The 23,326-nt window shown below is 45.7% G+C and overlaps 1 protein-coding gene and 1 long non-coding RNA gene across 8 annotated transcripts in view; one reads left to right on the top strand and one right to left on the bottom strand.

Annotated features, from left to right (window-relative positions):
• The window catches only part of dock4a (dedicator of cytokinesis 4a), a 79,505-nt gene that overhangs the window by 53,254 nt on the left and 2,925 nt on the right, over window positions 1–23,326 (bottom strand). The window lies entirely within an intron of this gene.
• Window positions 2,863–7,243, top strand: LOC108920918 (uncharacterized). Its single transcript, XR_001965014.2, has 3 exons — window positions 2,863–2,893; window positions 4,156–4,353; window positions 6,606–7,243. It is a non-coding gene; the product is annotated as an uncharacterized LOC108920918 (long non-coding RNA).

Below are 23,326 nucleotides of genomic sequence, written 5' to 3'. Positions count from 1 at the left end.
TTTAAGACATGGGCAAAAGTCCTGTACGCTACTCCTGCAAACATCCTGACGGACCTGAAACAGTAAGCAGAGCCGACATCCTCCTTGGCCAAAGTACATTCCTTAGTCATCTGCTCATGTAAATTCACATTTAAATTTACTTAGCAGACACTTTTTTTCTCCAAAGCGACTTCCAATGAACTCTATGTAGTGTTATCAGCCCACACACCTTTTTCACCGTGGTGACTTACACTGCTAGATACACTACTTACTCTGGGTCACTCATCCATACATCAGTGGAACACACTCACTCACACATTATGGGTGAATCTGAACAGCATGCCCTTGAAGTGTGGGAGGAAACCAGAGCACCTGGAGGAAACCCACACAGACACAGGGAGAACCTGCAAACTCCACAAAGACCGAGTGGAGATCGAACCCACGTCCTCTCGCACCACCCAGGCGCTGTGAGACAGCAGCGCTACTTGCTGTGCCACCGGGTCGTCTTCAACGCCACATCACGAACACTTCTTTGGACTGTGGGAGGAAACCAGAGCACCCGGAAGAAACCCATGCAGACTCTACACAGCCTGAGCGGAGATGGAACCCACGTCCTCTCGCACCACCCAGGCGCAGTGAGACAGCAGTGCTACTCGCTGTATAACATTTCATCCTTCACGTATAACATGCATAACATTTCATCATTCCCAAATGTTATTTTCTAGAAAAAAAACTGAGTAACCTTGGACAGGTACGGCGCTTCGCTCCAGGTTTAGATTCGATGTAGACTGTCTGTCCACCTAACCTAGGGAGCAGTTCTGAGCCACCAAACCGCTTTATGAAAAGTTTAATCATCATAAGGCTGTATCACAGCAAAACCCGGAAAGGTCTAGAAATAATAAATTAAGGTGGGTGTTTCAGGAGGACAATCTAAGTGAAATTGATTTTCTTTATAGATGCCAGTGAAAGAAACTCAAATCAGTACAAATGGGCAGTTTAAGTTAGAATATGCAAATGAAGCTCAAGAGTACTTTTACTATTGTTTTAAAGAGACACCCTTTGGCTCCCCTGTTTGTTCTGACAACCAATTGTGCCCATAATACTTTATGGCAGAAACATACATTATTCATGCCATCATTAATATGCAAATTCATCACATTTCAAAGAGGGCGGTATAGCTGACCCTACTGCCAAAAACAAATATGAATTATTTATCTGGGAAAGTGTGAGCCACTTTTGGAGATGTAGACCAAAAAGAAAAATAAATAAGAAACACTCCTGAAACCAGCAAGCAAAAAGAAAGAGTCAGATAACTTCACCAGATCCACCAATCAGATACCCATGAGAGACAAAAGTGTGTGAAACGCCATTTGTCCCATGACAGGTGAGCAATATCGGAAGTATTCGACCCACAAAGGGCCTCCTCATTTGCATATCAAACAACATCCATCCAAACAGATTTAGGCTCAGCTATTCGACTTACATTTCTACTTATTCGCTTACGAGACGCTTTTCTCCAAAGCGACGATCATCTCGTAGAAAATAAGCGCAGTTACTTTGTTTCTTTCCACCATATGAACCGACGTTCATCACACGACTAGCTGCGTAAAACTCAGAATATCGACGATTCCTGATCACCTGCCTAGTGATTTTTTTTTCGGAGATACGTACAAACTTAGCTGGGAAAACTGTAATATGTGAAAAAGGGAAGAGTTATACAGTTATACTGCAGGGTGAAATGTTCACTGATCATCTGATGTCTTCACAGTGTGTGTGTGTGCGCGCATATGCATAGCGGGGGGGGGGGGGGGGTTGCTGGTACATCCAACCATCTGTAGCTGACGCACGAAGGATGACTTGCATCCTCTGCCCCGTTACCGCAGCGAACCTCACAAAAAAGAAGGGAAGTCCGGGACTCGGAGAGGGTGAGACGTGGGCATCGAATATTTCCCACTTAGATGTGCGCTAAAAGTAACGTAAACCCTAAGCGGAGGACGGAGGAAATGACAACATTCGACAGCTCATCTGAGGGCAGCGACGGTCCCCGGCGAAGGTGACTCGGAGAGGTACGGTCCTGGTAAGGCTCACGTCAAAGCGCAGACGCGTTTCTCGGCAGCGGCAGACCTTCGCTCGCCTTTTTCTGTACGCTTCCTGCCACTCCGAGGGACTGTTTTGACCGTTGCCGAGGAAACGCTGCCAATCGCGGGGCCCCGCGCAGGAAGTGGCTAGCGAGCAGACCCTCGCGTCGAGACCCGGCCTTTAGCCCGACGTCAGACGCGATCAGACCTCGCCGTCTGCGTGCATTTCTTTGTCTTCTTGGTCTTTTTCGGAAAATCTCCATGAAACATCAGTTATCTAGATTAGTACCAATTTAGCTCAATGACCATACAGCCATCCCCCCCCCCCCCCCCCCCCATTAACTAGTCCTACTAAAACCAAGTAAATCCAGAAAAACTGGATGAAACGACTTATTTCATCATTTTCATAAGCAAAAATTCCAGATCATTCGAGCCCAACCCCAAGGTGACCCCTAAATGATGCCTGATGTCATAAGGAAAAGGTAATATAATATGTGAATATATTTTTTTTTCGATTTTTACACAGTTTGTTCCAAGAAAATAATATTTAAAAACTTTTTTTTTTTTTTTTTTTTTTACTCCAATGCATCTGCAAAGCTTTTCTGAATTATGAGGATCAAAGCTTCCTCACCATTCTACACTTGGAACAGAGGTCAGAACAACAAACTTTCTTTTTATTTCCTTATATTTCATGTTTCGACTTTTTTCTTCTACTTTGTTAACGAGTACAGAATTTAAATACGTATTATATTTCTTTTTCTTCTCGGCCCCTCTCGCTGCTGCCGCCGATACTGGTGCCAGGATACCCCATAAACCACAAATTGGGGGTCTACAGGGTAAGCTATTCGTAGAACTTTCCTTCATGAGGGCTTTAGTCTACATAATTTTTTTTGGAAGAAATAATTACATTTATTTGATGTTTTTCCTCCGAAGCAGCTTACAATGATTCACCCATTTACTCAGCTGGATGTTTTTTTTCTTTTTTTTTTTTTTTTTAAACTGGAGCAAGTACTTAAGGGCACTACAGATACAGGTGGGATTCAAACCAACAACCTTCGGATCTGAAGGCAGCAACACAAACCACTACACTACCTGCTGCCTCGTGTTTCGCACACATGCACACACTTCTTCTGAGATTTCACACAGTTAACTTACAGTAATAACACGCGCAGACCGGCCCGAGGAGGACGAAGGCTATATGTCACATTTAAATAAATGAATAGTAAGGAAATTTAATGGATCCCACAGCCTCTCTCACACAGCCATGCGAAGAAATTTCAAAATTAGCGTATCGTGCCGGACCAAATGTCGCAGGCTTGGACCGGGCTCTGCGGAGCGGGAAAATGACAATCCGGACCAATTTAATAAGTTATACTAATAATCTCGGAGTGGATAGTTTAAAAAAATGGATATTGGGAGACCGAATAAGGAGACGAGCGCATTTGCATTTTTCAAGTCCACATATTCCCGCGTCATTTAAAAATAATAACTATGCCGATCATGAAAAAGCAACGAGTCCCCTACCGTGCAATTCAACCTGAACAAACCTATCGGATTAATTCCGCTGGAACGGGGGCATTAAATGGAGCGTAAGAGGGTCGCTTTATTGCCGTGTCGGCACTGCGGACAAGTGTAAATGCCCCACGTGGGGCGACTGGTTCCCTGTCCATTAAGAGTCTGTTGGTGGCAAAGATTCCCGGAATGCCATCACCAAGTCAGCTCGGAAAACCTGCCACGATACATCCCGCAGGCCGCAGCGGTTGATAAACATCTTGGAGACGGGCTGAAACCTGTTTACCTCGACACGCCGCGAAATACACAACGCAGGAATAAACAGGGTAAGACCACCAAAGTGTCACTTCATAAGTGTTCGGGCCACGTTCGCTTTTCAAAATGGGCTGGGACCATCGCGAGATGTTTACCCGGCTACATCCGTGAGAGGAACTCAAGATGAGGTCGCAGGCTCCCGCGGCAGGTCGGGGACGATCAAACGTTCGCGATACGCCGTGACAAAGAACATCGCAATCAGCTTGGGTATTTTCGGCCAAATCCTGAGCGCAGACTAAGCTTTCGTCTCTCCTTTTCATTTCCTTCAAAGAGAATCCAAAGCTCTCCCAAGTCCTTCTGCAGAGACTGCGTGCGAGGACTCAAACCAACCAACCGCCCACCTACTTTAAACAGTTGGTCCTGCGTCACAGCAGGTGGACAGAAGGCTGTTTCGGAGGGCCCTGGCTTGGGGTGGTGGACGGAGAAAGCTCAGTATTTACCTCTCCCAGGAGCAGGATGCTATGGACAGGTACTGTACTTGACCAGGTTGAGCCTGAACATCTCCACTACACTCGGTCAGCATCGCAGCAGGCAGTCAGATCACAAGCATGGACTCCATGCCAGGCAGTTTATCCCTTTTGGTTTTGCAATTTCCACTTATTTATCACTTTCCTCCAAAGCAACTTCCAATGAACTCTATGTAGTGTTATGAGCCCACACACCTTATTCACTGCAGTGACTTACACTGCTAGATACACTACTTACACTGGCTCAATCACCCATACATCAGTTGAACACACACACACACACACACACACACACACACACACACACACACACACACAATGGGTCAACCTGAGCAGCATGTCTTTGGAGTGTGGGAGGAAACCAGAGCACCCAGAGGAAACCCAGAAACACACAGGGAGAACATGCAAACTCCACACAGAGTGAGGGGGGATCGAACCCACATCCTCTCGCACCACTCAGGCACTGAGAGACACCAGTGCTACTTGCTGGGCCACCGTGTCGCCCATTTAAGCGTCAGCTCTGCATTTCAATTTTAGGACAAAACATAAAATGCATGACAACTTCTCAGCTACTGATGGCTCACACATTCGTTGTTAGGACATCCTCTCCCGTAAATTGACTCAAGCACAAAACACAGCAAGGATCAGAAGCACATATACTGTACATCTAGTGTAAATGAGTTCAGTTTTAAACACTTAACTACAACAGGAATGAGGGATAAACTGTCAATAAGGCTAAAAGATCATTTATGACTCTGATTAATGAAGAATATAGGTCAGACCGGATTAGCCAGTGCCCCTAATGGGCTGTTCTCAGAGACGCAGCCAGGCGTGAAGTGAAGTGCCATGTGTGGGCTGACTGAGAAATCTGATCTCAGTACGTCCTAGAGTTCACTGTACCTCTAAGCTGATTCAGAAGAGGAATGCCTAAGTATTGTGGGTAAGAGCAGTATGGGTATTACAAAAAAAAAAAAAAAAAATTTTTTCTACTGGTGGAGCAGTTATGAAGTGCGAGTAGAGACATTAATGTCAAATGCTGCCGTGTTGAGGGAGAAGTCTCGTTGGGATTAATAAAGTCTCGCTGGGACTACCAATACAGACATGCGTTGCTTAACGACGGGGATGTGTTCTGAGAAATGCTTCGTTAGGCGCAGTCATATAGTGTACTTATACCCACCTAGATGGTATAGCCTCGATCATACAGTGTGCTTATACATATCTAGATGGTATAGTCTCGATCATAGAGTGTGCTTATACCCACCTAGATGGTATAGCCTTGATCATAGAGCGTACTTATACACACCTAGATGGTATAGCCTTGATCATAGAGCATACTTATACACACCTAGATGGTATAGCCTCGATGGAGTCAAGAGATGCGGTAAACATGAGATTTATGATGGTGCTGCGGCGTAACACAGCATACTGTTTTACAGTAAAATTTTTTCTAAGTATAGAGTACACTGTAAAACAATGATAAAAAGTACAGTATAGTAAATACATAAACCAGTAGCATAGGTGTTTATTATCATTATCAAGTATTGTGTACTGTAGATAAGTGTATGTGTTATACAGATACACCTTGACTAATGATGGAGTTTTGTTCCAATAAACCCATCATAAATGGAAAAATCGTGAGTGGAATAAGACAACAGTAGCGCACCTACCAAAGATCATAGCCTAGACTAGCCTACCTTAACTGTGCTCAGAACACTTACCATAGTCTACAGCTGGGCAAATTTAAGCAGGAGACACACATGGGCATTTAGTAGACATGATGGGATGCAAAAACACAAAAAAATGCTTTCAACAAAGTATCGCTGCCATCGCCCAGCATCGGTAGAAAGTATCGTACCGCATATCGCAAGCGCGGAAACAGATTGACATTCAAAATTGCAAGCTCAATACCGAATGCGTATTGCTATCGTACCACTGTAACTTTGAAAAATCGTAAGTCGAACCATCATAAGTAGAGGAGCATCTGTACTTTTATACGACTGGTAGCGCAGCACCACCACGAACATGAGTAACGTATTGCGCTACGACGTTACAACAGCGACAATGTCGCTAGTCGATAAGAATTTTTCAACTCGATTATAATATTACATCCATTATATTATGGGACTGCCGTCGTATATGGGGTCAGTTACTAAACGAAACGTCGTCGGCAGGTGCATGACTGTATTGTGCTCTCTCTCTCTCTCTCTCGCTCTCTCTCTCTCGCTCTCTCTCCCCCCACCTCCTTCCTGTCAAGGCAACACAAAGCCCTGAGAACCTGGTTCTGCATTGTTCCTCCATACCACCTGCTTCGTGTTTCCCGAACTTATTTCCTACCATTCTCTCCTGAGAAAAAACAAAGCAGCCGCTTCTTACGCTACATGATAAAGGTACAGAGAGACGGATCCACTCACTGCCCGCTTTGCTCCCCCTCGGAACTCACCCTTCACCCTAAAATGATGATGAGAAGAGGCAAAACGCAGCCCGTGTCCAAATCTCGGGGCACGTGCCAACCCAAATGGTGTCTTCCAGCAAACCAACAGAAGGGGGGAAAAACTCCACTCGAGGTAATCAAGACATGTTACCATGTCCTCGGGGGGGGGCAACATCCAGACGAATAAGTGGCTACGGTGACACGGTAGATAATACCACTTGAGAGTATCAGTACTTGTCCCGACAGAAGGCAGATTTGAGAAGGCAAAAAAAGCGGTCAAAGGCTGTTTTTAAACATTGCCGAGTGCAACATCTGTCAAACAAATTCAAGTGATCCCTCTAAAACGTAAAAAAAAAAATAAATAAATCTGGCTTAATGACTGCAAGGCTCTTCAAGAACCGAAAGCGGGAATTTGATGTCCACATATTCTACAGAACTGCCTTTCCTTCCAGACTACGAGGAATTCCAAGGCTTCATATCCCAAATATCCCCCGAGGAAATTTGGGATATGAAGCCTTAGAATTCGTCGTAGTCTGGAAGGAGGAAAGGCAGCTAGCCGAAGGCCAGAGGCTGGCGTGTCCTGCGCCAACGGAAGACCGTCCGACAGCACGTGGGCTTCAGAAGCACGGCGCCCTGTTTTCCTCCACGCTACAGAGCTCTTGGTCTGGCCACAGGTTGCGTGCAGATGACCTCCAGTGCAGACATCTGGCCCTAGAGCGCTCAGCGCACCGAGGGACAAACGGGGAGCGTGTGGAGGCCAGCAGGCGAGCAGCTGCGTGCGTGACGGAGGTGAGGGCGGCGAGGCGAGAAGCGTCTCGACAAGGTGCGATACACACTTCCGAAGTCCTGGACTCCATTCGCAGGATCTGCTCAATTCAAGGAAGCCAACAGGGTCTCCTGTACACAAAGACCCCCGGGTGACTTCCACTCCTAGACGTAAACACCGAAACGGGGTGTGCAGTGTGTATGCGTGTGTGGCATCCTGTAATTCAGCCACATTACTGGTCTTCAGTGAACTGATACCGGAAGCTTTTTTTCCCCAGAAATGAAACCCTCACTGCTGGAAATCGGAATGTTATGAGACATAACAGATGTTGAGCGGTACCCAACCTCTTCCAAAATACTTTGGAGCATAGAGACCATATGGCAACTTTAGCTTTGTAACAGCTTAAAAATGACTTTGTTACTTCTGCATTGCCCTGCAAATATGGAACGATGAAGTGTTTTATGGTATAGCCTAAGTACATACAAGGCTAACGGACGAGCGAGTGCAAATCACTACGAGCCATTGTGCTTTCACATGTAAATGTTATGTACATTATGTGTTCATTCTGGCCCCATTTGGTTCATTTAACTTCTGGTGCCACGACTGAGAGGTCTCAACTAATGTCTGCAGCGAAGGGGGACGAAACCCACTCCCCTCTGAGCGCCAGCCTCTAGTTTCCAAAGTGTGCTGTGCACATAACACATTTGAGTGGGTTGCAAGTGTGTCGGGGGGTGCGGTGGTGCAGCGGGTTTGACCGGGTCCTGCTCTCTGGTGGGTCTGGGGTTCGAGTCCTGCTTGGAGTGTCTTGAGATGGATTGGCGTCCCATCCTGGGTGTGTCCCCTCCCCCTCCAGCCTTGTGCTCTATGTTGCCGGGTTAGGCTCCGGTTCGCTGTGACCCCCGCTTGGGACATGCAGTTCCAGACAGTGTGCGCACACAAGTGTGTTAAATGGTGTTTGATGGATGGCCAGGTTTGGACAAAACATATTCTCACATTCTCCATCCCAAACTCTTAGCGCGGTGCATCTGACGATCAGTTTCGAAGTGAAAAATCGCAAGTTGTACGATCACAATTATTATTATTAGATTCAGTGCAATATCTCGCAGACTCGGCGTCAGAAAAGGTCCTACTGGACAGGGCACGGAAAACGGTCCTTCTCAAAACCGGATCGAGCAACCATGCATACAACCTCCTGGTGGGGCAAACAGGCAACCTACATACATGCAACTTTGTGGTCCTAAAAAAAAAATCCCATGCACCTTATAAAAGGAGCAACACTTTATATAATGGTTTATATAATATGGCAGTGCTGTGAGGTATCAGGCCATTTCAGGAGAGTGCAGGGTGCTTCTTGTTTAACCAGCCCACGTACAGCAAAGCGGGCTGAAAGTCCACCATGCGCGTACCACCTTCTCGTTTCAAGCCACGTTCGGTATGAGTGTTTTCCTGTGGCCTTCGCACTCTGCCGATCTTTCAGATCGGCGTGACTTTTCTTGCTGCTCGACTCCAGCTCAGTACCACGGTAGCCCCCGCAACCGTAATCGGATAGCTTTGGTACGCGCGCGAGCGCTCTGGGAAGCGGCGAGCGAAACGCACCCCAACGCAACCCATCGGTGGTAAAAACAAAGAACAAAGAGCCCTGAGAAATTTAAAAAAGGAAATTAAGGATATTACAGCTCGACTCCAACGCCAACGTCGCAAGCTGTCTTCCTGACAGCACCCAAGAAAGCAGCCCAAACACAAACATGAACCGAGGCCGCTGCCGAACACACCTAAAAGCCGCAAAATGCAATCGTATTTATTGCAAGAGATCCGGGTCTTCGGCGTAACTCTTTGGGAGGTTTTCCAACGAATATACAGTTGACATTCTCGCGAGCTGGCTGCGGTCCACATTAGGAGGGCTTTACCTCCCCGTGGCTGCCGTCTAGCCTCATGTGACAGCAAAAAAGTGCACAACTGCACAGCAAAGCTAATGTCAGCGTGGCCCATTAGTGCTCCCGCACCGAAGCGACCACGTGGCTCATTTACTCCTGCCGAGTCCATACAGGACAAATCAATAGCAGAGCACGGCATGTGGCCCACTTTCGCCCAAACTGGGTCATCGCCCACCCTACACAACGTTTATACGTGCAGAGTTTGTCGTTTGCCACAGTTGAGAAAAACACTAAATACGGCAGGAAATATGCAGGGGGGATTTAAGTGAGATTAATCTGGTTACCATTTCCCATTCCTTTCATCTGGAGAAATTAAGGTAACGGAACACAAACGGGAGAAACTTCTAACTTCTCGGATCCCCGGGGGCACTGGAAATACAAGGCTTAATGAGCTGCAGCATTACTGGAGAAAAACAAAAACCCTCAGCGTTACACCTTGCCGAATCGCACGCAGCCGCTGGGACGATATATGTCGAACCTGACCTCTTGCAGTAAATGATAGAGTCTTCTCAGCCAAGCAATGTAATTGTAGGAAAATATGCCAGTGTCAACCTTTCCAGATACAGACACCCCTCTACTTACGTAAACTCGACTTACGCGAATCCGAATTTACGTTAAAAATTCCCGGTATACACATTATTATAGCGGACAGACCTTACGCAAAACATCTGAAGTACGTTAAGCACAAGTTGGCGTAGCTGGACAAGGCAGGAAGATGCATCTTCCCGGTTCTTGCATGTTCTGAGATGTGAACGCATCTCCTCTCGTTAGTGTAGCGCCTTTTTCCCATATTTTTTACCCTTTTGATTATTCACAATGCCTGGTGGTAAACGTGCACTCGAAGGAAAACAAGGAGCGTCTCGGAAGCGTAGAGCAATCGATTCGGAGATTAAATTGAAAATAATAAGGAAGTATGAAGGCGGACAAAGATTACGGTCTATGGCACGGGAACCAGGTTTAGCCGTATCGACTATAAATACGATAGTGAAGGATGCTGAACATATAAAGGAGCAGTGAAAGGAAGAGTTAGCATGAAAATAGCAATAACGAAGAATCATCAAGGTGCAAGAACTGAGATGGAAAATTATTAATGTTATTACGCTGAACGGTGGGCAAGGAGGGGGAATCCGACATACGCAACTTTTAACTTACGTAAGGGGTTGAAGAAGGGTCTATTTGCGTAAGTCGATGGGTGTCTATTTACTGCCTTAGGTGAAATTGAATTTACAGCTCTGAGTGTCTCTTTGTACCCGAGACGCTTTACCCGAGTTAAACTGTCTCTTTTCATCCTCGTTCAACCACAGGAGAGATTTTATCTGGACCAAGGACATCCTGCAGGGGGGGCTCCCCTGGCCTTCATCTCACACTCCGGCGGGTTGAACTTTTGCCCAGACAGTAAGTCCAACCACCAAGTCCTCTTTAGAATACAAGAGTGAAAATAAACTTTCAAGTGACAATTGTAAAGGGCTGAAACTGCCCAGCAGAGGTGTGTATTCTTCTGCACAAAGAATTCATGCTGACAAAAGATTAAAACGCAATGAATGTTGGCATGGGAAATGTGTGCGTCCTTGCGTAGCGGAAGGATACGGCCCTGGCTGTCATTGACTCAGATGACCTACTCCATCCTAATTTGGGAGTGTGGTGTGATGTTGAAAGGTCAGATGGCTTGAATTTGGGAGATCAACTGCGTTTTTGGACAGCAGCTAATGGATCTTACGAAAGACCCGCGGGAAATCAGCGACGGCTGAGGTTTCGGAAGACCTCTTTCTCGAACGGAATCAAAATTAACTTCACACGGCACTGCTGGCATAAGAAGTACTGTAAACCAAAGCAAACCAAGAGTGTTCCTGAAGAGCTGCATAATCCCCATCTCATTACGTTCTTGAATTTTTGGGAAATACTGTCGCTCTGACTGTATAATGCCAGCCTTTCTTTAAATGATCAAGCTGTTTCTCGTCGTTGGTTCTGCGCAAAGCATACAGCGAGGCTTACTGATCCAGAGCCTGCGAAACTCATCAGCTATGTTTACTTGGAGCAAAAATTAGCATTCCGTAATCTTCCATACAAATTACGTGTCACCGGCTGGGGACCGATGGATCAAAGACTAGTGTCTACGATAGAGAAGGAAGTTCGCTTCCAAATTCACTTCAAAATTGCATACACAAAATGTAAACACGTACACATATGGTCATGCACCACTTAATGACGTTTCGCTTAACGACCGACCCCATATACGACGGTGGTCCCATAAGATAATGGATCTGAAAATTCTTATCGACTGGCGACATCGTAGCCGTCGTTAGTCGATAAGAATTTTTTTCCACATGTTCATGGTGGTGCTATTGTAAACAAACCTACTGCGCTGTCAGTCGTATAAAACTATAGCACTTACAATTATGTACAGTACATAATACTTGATAATGATAATAAACTCCTGTTACTGGTTTATGTATTTACTAAATTGTCCTTTTTAATTGTTATTTTACAGTGTACTCTTTCTACTTATAAAAAAGTTTACTGTAAAACAGTATGCCTTGTTATGCCGGCAGCAGTGTCATAAATCTCATGTTTACCGAGTCTCTTGACTACATCGAGGCTATACCATCTAGGTGTGTATAAGTACACTATGATCGAGGCTATACCGTCTAGGTGTGTATAAGTACACTGTATGATCGAGGCTATACCATCTAGATGTGTATAAGTACACTGATCGAGGCTATACCATCTAGATGTGTATAAGTACACTGATCGAGGCTATACCATCTAGGTGTGTATAAGTACACTATGACTGAGGCTCTACCATCTAGGTGTGCAAAATCGCCTAATGACACATTTCTCAGAACATATCGCCATCATTAAGCGACATGTCTGTATTACAAATGGTCAGTAGATCAGTAACAGGGACACACAATGGCTAACATAGAAAAAATACAAAACCATTTTCACAAGTAATTCAAGAGGGACAAAAGGCGCTTTGGCACAGTGAGCTCTAGGCTGCCCATGAATGGCTCATTGGGTTAAGCTGCTCTTCCCAAACACTGGTTGGGCTATACAGGTAAGATCAGGCTCCAGATGTGGACAGCACCGCACCATTCATGCTAAATGACAAGGAACCACCTGGCAGCAGAACAAATCGGACCTGATTTACGGAGAGATCGTCTTCTTGATGAGAGTCTCTCGGCAGATGGACTCGCAGACCCAACACGTGCCTATGAGCTGTTGACCGACAGCATAAAAAGACCCTTCATGTCTATTCTACTCATACCTTTTTAACTCTTCTTCTATAAACCCCTGTGTGTGTTTTCCCATTCTTTTAAAGTACACGCATTGTGAAACTCTATTTACATGCACACATGCAAAAGACATTGATCAAACACCCACAGGTCGTACCGAAGTGCTTTTGAAGAGGTGCCTATTATTCAAATCTAGTAATGAGAATGTGGAAATGTAGGAACGGGGGAGAAGAGATGAAGAAACCTCTCGAGAGAAAGATCTGACATTTTCTTAGGCATTGATGTGAAACCCCGCTGAATGACCTCGACTTTCGACAGCCACGCAGTAGCAGGGGGGAACCAACCGGGCGACCGCACCGCGGTCAGGCGAACACACGAGATGCTCTCTGACATGGGAATGAGAGGTCAGGTTCCACATTCAGCACCAATTGATTCAATAACAGCCATTCCAGCCTAACAAAACACCAGTTTACAAAGCACAGCGGACAAATCAATATCTGTTACATTAATGCAGGATGTAGCTACAGTCTCCAAGGATTCACGCAGTGGCAAAAAAAAAACAAAACAAACACTCTAGACGAAATCTACTTAGTTTGGGATGATGAACCATAAGTGGGATGATGGACAGTCATATCGTTCATGATACCAGTTTCTATATGAGTGCATAATTCCTAAAAAAACTTCCCCTTGCCTTTGCATGCAAATATTATCTCGCACATCTAATGTTTGCTCCCCAGAGATTTTAGCATATTAAACATCGCCATCCGTTAAAGTTGATGGTATGTCCAACGGTTTGTGTTACTGTAGCCAGAACTAGACAAAATAAATGACCAGCTGTATAAAAACGCTAGTACAGACGGTCCGAGTTACGATGGTCCGACTTCCAATTTTTCGACTTTCTGGTGGTGCGATAGCGATATGCATTCGGTAGAACTGTACTTTGAATTTTGATTTTTTTTTTTTTCCCCCGGCAAGCAATTTGCAGTGCGATACTTTCTCATGATGCTGGGCATCTCCCAGTCTGCCACACGGTTGCTAGCGTATACAGCCGATACTCTACAGTGTTCTGTGTTGCCAGTGTTTTTTGGATACCCCCCGGTATCTACGTTGTGTTTTGTGCATCCATAATGTATACGAAACGCCATCTGTCTCTCCTGCTACTGGTGAGAAGAAGAAGAGGAAGAAATTACTGTTGAGGAGAAACTCAAGATAATCGTCCAGCATGAAGGCAGTAAACCCCTAATGGTCATCGCACGTGAACTTGGACTTTCGCAATCGACCATCTCGACCATCTTTAAGGATAAGAAGCGACGATGTTCAGTAGGTTAGGTGCATTAAGTGCATTTTCGACTTACGATGGGTTTATCGGAACGTAACCCCATCGTAAATCGGGGACCGTCTGTATTCAGGAAGATACGGGAAAGGTGCAGCTACTTGAGTGGTGGGGGAGAACGTGTCAGTGTCACTGGATGCTGGCGAGCTGAACACGTGGACCTCCCTGTGGATGAGTTGTGGAGATGTGGCCTGAAGGAGGAGGGAAGCCCACATTCATACAGCTGGAAGTTCAGTCTTTTCTCAAGTGTCTCTTATGGTCTCAATAAGCACACTTCACCCATCTTCACGCTACGTGCTGACAAAAAAACGACAGCACATTCTTTCAATAAACATGCAGCATGTGGGTCAGCAAAGAGCTCACCGCTTCACTCCTACCCACTCCTGCTGTAGTACCCTAGAGCAAGGTACTTAACCACAAGTGCTACAGCACAAATTACAGAGTTGTACAAATGGGCCGAAAATTCGAACCACACAAACCTAACTTTTTAAGTCCCTTTGGAGAAGGGCGTGAAGGAAAATTAATAAATAAGGTCTAAACAGGACTGGAGAGCAGAGCTCCCCCAAGAAGCACGGGAACATGTGGACTCCTGCAACTACACGTGCAGATTGCCGATTAATTATACATTTCAAAAAGGAGGATCGCCCAACAAACTTGAGCAGCGTTGACGACAAAAAACATGAAACCGACACCCGGTGCAACACAAAACACAAAAAATGTCAAGCAGTACATGGGAAGCGCAGAAAGGATGAGAAAGGAGGCGGCTCTACTTCCACATTCGGTTGCGTGAGAAGGGCTGAAAAGCATAGCAGATACATGGAGATGCTCTTCAACTTAGACATCAACATATGGCCATTCATTGAATTTAATTCTGTAAATGTTGCTTTTTTCCTCAGTTAGGCAGAGCAAAAGAATAAATATTTCTGTAAAACCAAAGACCGGAGTCTACTTTTTAAGAATGAGAAACAAATTCCATACGGAATGGTGAATACCACAGGTTAACCCCTGACCTGACCATCTGACCGCAGAAGAACCAGTTCCCTGCGTGATAAGAAAAGGAAGGCACCTCCTTAGATAAACAGCTTGAAATGTCTTCAGACAGTGATTTAGTGTTTTAGGAAGTTTCACACAAGCTATTTCCGCAAAAAGCTCTTGATGAGATGTGCACTCCGAAACGGAAACATCCCCAAAGACCAGTTAAAACAAAAAGTGAGTCAGTACAATAACATTTATTCATTTAGCTCGCACTTTTCTCCAAAGTGCCGTACAATGTTACGTTACTCATAACGATTTGGCCATTTCTACAGTTGGATCATTTTACTGGAACAATTTGGGGGAGCGACCTTACTCAAGGGTACTTATAACTGGTGGTAGACTCCTACTCTCATCTGCCCGCTTGGTGGTCCCGCACGAAAGGTAAAGCGCAAAGGTTCTCGGTTCTGGCTCCGTTGTGGGGGAACGACCTCCCCCTGTCACTCAGAACTGCTGAATCTCTGTCCACAATTAAAAAGGGTCTTAAAACTCACCTTTTCCAGACTCACTTCACCCATCATCTCTTAAGTTCATGTAAGGTGTAAATGTTCATGCATCATAACTTTAAGATCAAGTCCAGATAAACCTTTACACAGCGACTCCTGTAATGTAACGTAAATGTTTATATATATATATATTTTTAGTGGGTGCGATGGTGCAGTAGGTTTGGCAGGGTCCTGCTCTCTGGTGGGTCTGGGGTTCGGGTCCTGCTTGGGGTGCCTTGCAACAGACTGGCATCCAGTCCTGGATTGCGTCTCCTCCTCTGCCAGCCTTACGCCCTGTGTTGCCGGGTTTGGCTCCGGCTTGTCGCATCCACACTCGGGACAAGCAGTCACAGACTGTGTGTGTGTGTGTGTGTGTGTGTGTGTGTGTGTGTGTGTATATATTTTTAATTACTAAGAAGGAATAGTCAATATTCTGATAAAGTTTTATGCGGCTACTCATGTGATGAACATTGGTTTATATGGTGGAGAGAAACAAACTAACCACTTAAGAATCACGCGTCTGCATCTAAGTGTCTCTTTCTCCTAATGTTATGAACACGCAGTATTTTCTGAGATGTACGTTGCTTCGGAGAAAAGCATCTCAGAAATGAATAAATAGTAGGATTTAAACCTATAACCTTCGGGTCCAAAGGCAGCAGCATTAACCCCTATGCTACCAGCTCATAAGATGTGAACAAAGATATGAACAAAGCAAGTGCACTGAAATAAACCTATTATATGTGTGATGTCAAACAGAACAACCCCCCAGTACGCAGAAATCTACCCCAGAGGAAAAAATTATGATGAAATCTGGCCTTCAGCTGCACGAGTATCATTTCACTCAACGCCAGTTGTGCTTGCGAGGTGGTGCAACGACTCAATCGCCCGCTTCTGCACCATCACTACAAAAATCAGACAGCACGGAGCGCCTGGGTGGTGCGAGAGGAAACGGGTTCGATCCCTGTTCGGCCTGTATGGAGTTTGCATGTTCTCCCCGTGTCAGCGTGGGTTTCTCCGGGTGCTCTGGTTTCCTCCCACACTCCAAATCCATGCTGTTCAGGTTCCCCCACAGTGTGAGTGACAGAGAGAGAGAGAGTGTGTGTGTGTTGCACTGATGTATGGATGAGTGACCCAGTGTAAGCAGTGTATCTAGCAGTGTAAGTCACCGCGGTGAATAAGGTGTGTGGGCTGATAACACTACATAGTATCCGCTATAAGTCGCTTTGGAGAAAAGTGTCTGCTAGATAAATGTAACAACAAGCCATAGAAGTGGATGCTGTGAAGAGAGGACAGAGGCAGCAGCCCACACACACAGACTGGCAAACGCAGTGGTACCCTGGGTGCGAGCACTTGGCACCAACAGCAGGTCTTCAACACGGCTGGGCGGCGAGCAGAAAGCAGAGGCCGGGGAGACACGTCGTCGTGCAGAACCCGACCTCCGCCCCCAGTGGGCCGAATCCGTCCCCATGCCTTCACGAACTGTTGCGCAGAGAGTCGACAGGTGATTTTTTGCACAAAGCCTGTCTTGTGTTTCTGATCACCGTGATCCATGAGCAGTTTTGCAAAACCCCAGTTCTTCGCACCTCTCCACGCTCACCTAAAAGGGCCCCGAATGAGCCGTGGCGCGGAGACGCGTCTTGGCGCAAAGGGGAAGACGAGCTGAGAATCTGCTGGAATCGAGAGCGGTGTTCCGTGCCGAAATACTTTAAATGATCGTGCAACGGAGTGCGTCTAACTGCAAAGTCACGTGCAACGCTACGCGGGCCATCCGAAGGGCCCGGCGCCGTCGTTCGACCGCAGCTGCCACGAACGGCCGCCGACGAAGCTTGCGTCTTCGCAGCTCAAAACTATTTTAAACTCCGCAGGAAAGGGGAAGGAAGGGGAAAAAAAAAAAAAAAAAAAAAACTAAAGAAAACACAAGCTCCAAAAGCAGCGCTTCGAGCCGCGGGCATCGCGCTTCCCTGCCTGGCGCTGTCGTTTCATCAGTCCCGTCGAGCACCCGGGACCGAGGATTATTTATGGTTCTCCGGCGTTTACGAGCCGTGCCGCGTTTCGGGCCCTCGCCGAGGTGCAAAAGGCTGCCTTTGTTTTCTCTCTGAAAACCCATTTCGGTTCTCGTTTTTTTTTTTCTTCTTTTTTTAAATTATAGCTCAATGCGTTCTGCAAACTCAGCTAAACAGCTAGGTTTAGGAAGCGGCACATCATCGAAGTTACATCACAGCGCCATTTCATAAGGACACCTGTGGTGAGAAGGGGAAATTTCGAAGGCTGGATAAGTTCCCCAAAACGAGCAGACCGTCGCATCCAGGCTCCCGCCGGCTCCGAGGCACGGAGGCACGGAGCGGAGAGGGCTGCTCCAACGGAGACGTGTTTCTGAAACAAGGGCGAGAAACGTCCGCTCCGTCGGGGTGGGGGGGGACACCTCGCCCGACGCGCACCGGCCTAGGCAGCCCGGGTCAGTGAGGAGGAAAGCAGAGTGACCGCAGGGTCCATCTCCATCCGCGTTGCCCGGCTGCAGCTCCATCCGCACAGGGGTCGAGTGGAGGCCATAAGAGCAGCAGCACATCCCGGTGACATCCAAACGCACAGAGAATGGACTACGCAGTAATATAGTAATTCCCAGTTAAAATATTACATTTTATACATACATACACACACGTACCTGGGTAAACTATACACACGTGTGTCTATGTATGCATTGTGCCTGTGTGTATATATAGTCTCTCCCCTACTTACGACCTACGTGACTTACAACCATCCGTATGTACGACTGAAGAAAAAATTGTGTAGATTTTTTAAAAAAAAAAAAAAAATCTATGAATATGGAAAAATTACTCTTGGTCGTATGTCCGCCAGTGCCGACGGCTGCGTGAGTACGATAGTGACCGTCAGACGATATCCCGGCATCGCGCGCATCCAGCATCTCCCTCAGTTGCCATTTGGTAAGGGTGCGTTGTTCAAGTAAATGTAACGAATTTTCGTGGATTAAACCATTACCGTATTAAACCCCGAAGATGATGACGAACAAGAGGAAAAGCCCATTCCCCGCTGACAGATCCGGAACGAAGCCGAGGAAGACGCTCGATTTGGAATTGAAAACGAAGGTAATCAATCGATATGAAGGAGGAAAAAAGTAAATGCGACTGAGAAGCAGTGAAAGGTTGAGCAAGTATGAAGTCTACGATAATAACGAAGCAACGACGAGGGCCCATCGACGAAATGGAAAAATTGTTGATGCTGTGGACGGAAGATCAAATTCGAAAGCGTGTACCACTAAACTTACTAAAAATAAAAAATGACAAAGAATAAAATAAAGAATCTGAAATAAAAGGAAAAAATGACAGAATCATATAAAATGTCAATTAATAAAGCTGGTTAATAAAAATCGAGCAGGATAAAAAGATGTTGTACAGGTATACGACTTCTACGTGCCCCGCTAACATACGCCCGACTTACGTTCATTTCGAGAGCCGACCGGTCGGTGAGGTCTGGGAATGGCTGTATATATACAGTACGTATGTACAGGTGGTCCCTCACTTACGATGGGGTCACGTTCCGCGAAACCCATCGTAAATCGAAAATATTTTGTCGAAAATGCACACGATACACACTCGGCACGAAAGACCGGGAGATGCGGATCGCCGCCCAGCATCGCGAGACGGCATCGCACCGCGTATCGCCTTCCCGGGAATAAAATCAAAATTCTAAATTCGAAGTAGGTTTCTACTGAATGTCTGTCGCCAGCTCACCACGGTAAAATTGAAAAAAATCGTAAGTCCGACCATCAGAACTCGGGAACGACCCGTATGCGCGGGCCCAAACGTTACTAACGATACACTACATTTTCTGTTTTTTCCTATAAGTACAATCTAGCTACATCCTGAAAACGGAGGCTAACCGAGCCGTGGCCGTCACTGCGAGGACAGCTGGACTCCAGCGACCATCAGCCCGAAGCTGTGTTAAGTACTCATTTACCTTACATGAACGCATGAGAGTAATGACAATACACGGTAAAATGAGAGAAGTCCCCCTCCCTCAAACAGGTGAGTCATAGTGACCTACCAGACAGACGGCCTCCCCCCGCCCCCCCTTCACAGCAAACAAACAGGATTATCGCTCAATTAATTACGTCGGGCAATATCACGCTCGATTCTCTAATATCCGCATTAGGGAGGATGAGGCTTCCATCCAAGTATTTGTCTAATCATCGAGGCTGAGGGGCGGCGCGCCGGAAACGAAACACACGCTCAATACACTTGTTTTCGCCAGGATTACGAAAGAGCATTTTTTTTTCATAACTAGCAGGTTATCCATCGTTGACCCTATTTTAGCTCCTTTCCGGGTTGCGATCGGTCTTGTGACAATGAGAATGAGCTTCCAACACATCATGTGAAGTCCTTCTCTCCCCGAACGCAGTGACAGCATGTTTCCAGCTCATTCATCTTCACATCTCCATCCTGCATTAAAGTGGCACATCTAAAAAAAATGAGTGCAAATCATACCGCGATTGACCAACTACAACCAAATCATTCTCTGCAGCCATCATAATAATAATAATTATAATAATAGTGGTGATTCAGGTAGCATAATGCTTACAGTCACCCCTTATACCGAAAGGACCTGGGTTTGAATCCCACCTGCTGTACTATCTTAAGCAAGGTACCTCGATAGAGTAAGAACTGATATAGTAAGAATTACCCAACTGTATGAAGGTATATAATATATTCATGCGTAAGCAGAATGACACTGCAAGATATTTTGAAGAAAAGCACTAAATAAATTAATGTGTGATGTTTGGGTTCTTTATTCTAAGCACCATAGATATTTTGCCCCAAGGTTTTTTTTTTTTTTTTTTTTTTTTATTACATGACCAATTCAGGGTAAGTGCTTCAGTCAACTGTACTACAACTGGTGGTAGGACTTGAACTGACAGCCTCCAGGTTACAAGACGACATGGTTGAGATCTGAACCGCCACCTGCTCTATCTCATTCACTTAAGGCACAGCAGCCTTCAAGAGTCACCCAAAAAAGACCAACACAAATTCTCCCAAACGCCAACACATCATATCTGAAAATGACGCAGCAGCAGCACTGCGAAGGACGGCAGCGATAATGAAAACTTTGGTACCGTCAAAGGCAGAGCTCACATCAATATTAAACATCATTTGAGTATGACTTTTAAATCCTGACTCTCTGGCCACTGGGCAACGCACACTGAGAAAGGGACCATTCCAAAAGCCATTTACCGCGGTTATCGGAGGGGACCAAACCAGCTTTCACCAATCTGAGTGTTCAAGCAGCCGTCCTTCGATATTATCGCATCGCTCCCGTTACGTGATTTATTGATCGTTACTTTGAAAACAAAGGCCCTTTTGTGAGCCGTGACTAGAAGGAAATTTGGCTCCAATTACATGATGGTAATTCACACGATTACACTGCAACACTCGGTCCATACAAAGCAGTTCTTCTTCCACTCGCCGAAGGACCTATTATTAAATATCGTAATGTGGATGTGAAATATCGTTCTCCTCCTCCTGCTTCGGGTTCAAACTAATCGCTCAAAACGGCTGTGTAATGAGAGTTAAGACCGACTCTCAGCTGGGCTCCATCCATATTTCATTAATGATTAAGATTCACGTGTCTGCCTTCACTCCATGCACTTTGTATGCAGATTCGCCCATTTAAATGTCACCAAATAAATTCAACATGTATACTAATATGCTGAAAATGGGGTGTTTACAAAGCCAAACAATTACACGGTTAAAAACCCTTTAAAGCTATTTTTACAGTTTCAATAAAGTTGTTAAACTCTCCACCAATACCTGCTTCCGAATTTCACAACAAGGATCTCTGAAGACATATGATTGTGCATGAAAATAGTGGATTTTGATGCTTCAGTTGTTGCTACAAACCATCAGTGCTGGACAACAAGAGCAACACAGTAAGAACTGGTAAAAACATTAAATCAGTGTTTTTCAGTCCCAAACATAATAAATAGTCACTAAGCAGTTAACTTTTCTGGATCAAACACTGCTTGACATCCCTCTACCAGTAGCCTTTCATGGCAGTGTGGAAAAATCACACTGTTAAAAAGAGAAAAACAGAGAGTTTGACCTTTAGCCTTTTTATTTGTGTCTATTGTGCAAATACACAATGTACTTTGAAACTAATTGACATTAACCGGTTTGTTAAGTCAAAACACTAATAAAAGGCAACAGAACAACAAATTAGTGAATCACCAATGTGAAGTCAGCTTCCATAAGTGCCATGATATTATATTTCATCAGTGAAAATAAGCCCCGAAACAAAACACTAGTTACATTTACATGTATTCATTTGCCAAATGCTTTTCCGCAAAGCGACGTACATCTCGTAGAAAATACAATGTGTTCATTACATTAGCAGGAAGAGACACTTAGATGCAGACGTGTGATTTTTAAGTGCAGTTAGTGTCTTTCCACCGTATGAACCAGTTTTCATCACACGTGTAACTGCATAAAGGTTTATTGCAATAACCGACAATTCCTAATCACATTCCTAATATACAATGTGTTTTTAAAAAAATAACACAAGCAGCCATGTGAAGGTTTATCCGTTATTTAACAGTTATGATCTCAAAGTTATAGAGCATGAACACTTACACCTTATATGAACTTAAGAGATCATGGGAAAAGCGAGTCTGGAAGAGGTGAGTTTTAAGACCCTTTTTACATGTAGACAGGGATTCAGCAGTTCTGAGTGAGAGGGGGATAGCTGAAAATCAAAGCCCTCTGTTCTTTTACTACATCGACTAAACCGAAACAAAATGACAACATAGAAAGCATAGACCATAATGAAAATCCTTAAAGCGAGTAATCACTTTCCTCCTTGAAAAGCAGCAGAGTACGGAAGTCACTCTTTCCCTTGTCTGTCAGGTGTAGCATAAGCACGGGTGACTACGTTCGCTCCGATTACTTTAAGGCACCGCACATCACGGTATCTTCGGCACCGAACTCCGAAATGCCTGATGGTGACCGTTTTGCACCAAGAGACGTGACATGGTACACAGAAAGACGCGCTCCAGTTGGCCACAGCCGTTCACAGGTGCAATGGGCCGTGAGGATGCAAATTAGTGCTCGGCTGGAGATTCGGGGTTAAGGAGTTCAAGCCCTTGTACGCCGGCCGTCTTCTCAACACCCTGGAGAGTACATCGCGTTAACACTTATTCAGGGTGAAATTTCACCCGAGCCCCGAGGACCTTACCATGTCAACCGGACCCCTCTGACTAACCCCACTCACCAGCTTGACAGGTTGTCGCTCTCCAGCGTAAGTAACCCGTCTCTGCAGCGGAGAGATTCAAAACCAGAGCCTGCTGGTGTTTGACTCATCTTGTCCCTGCGAAAACACCACCTCCTCACCTCGCACCCGACACCCACACCTCGGCGCCTGAGCCCATGAGCCCATCCACATCCACCACCCCCTGCTACCTTTCACTTTGTCACCTAAAGCCCCCGCTGAGCCGCCCTGCTCCGTCTAGTCCAGGAAAACATTCCGCCGAGCGCCGTACCGAGCGAGAGCCACCAACTGTTTTGGGAACGTCCCCCAGTTCCTCGCCGACCACCACAGATCGGGCCGAACTACCCGTTTCTACCCCAGAAAAGGTACCGAGTCACGAACCTGGACTCATAGAGCTTCGCAGCATCAGGGCATGTGAATAAACTGGAAGTGCAGAGTGGGGGGGGGGGGGGGGGGGGGCATTCCTGTCAAAACAAAAAAAAAAAA

This window comes from Scleropages formosus, chromosome 21, assembly GCF_900964775.1.
Source record: "Scleropages formosus chromosome 21, fSclFor1.1, whole genome shotgun sequence".
NCBI classification, from domain to species: domain Eukaryota; kingdom Metazoa; phylum Chordata; class Actinopteri; order Osteoglossiformes; family Osteoglossidae; genus Scleropages; species Scleropages formosus.
Note: the sequence above shows the minus strand (reverse complement) of the source record. Positions and strands in the feature narration are given on the sequence as shown.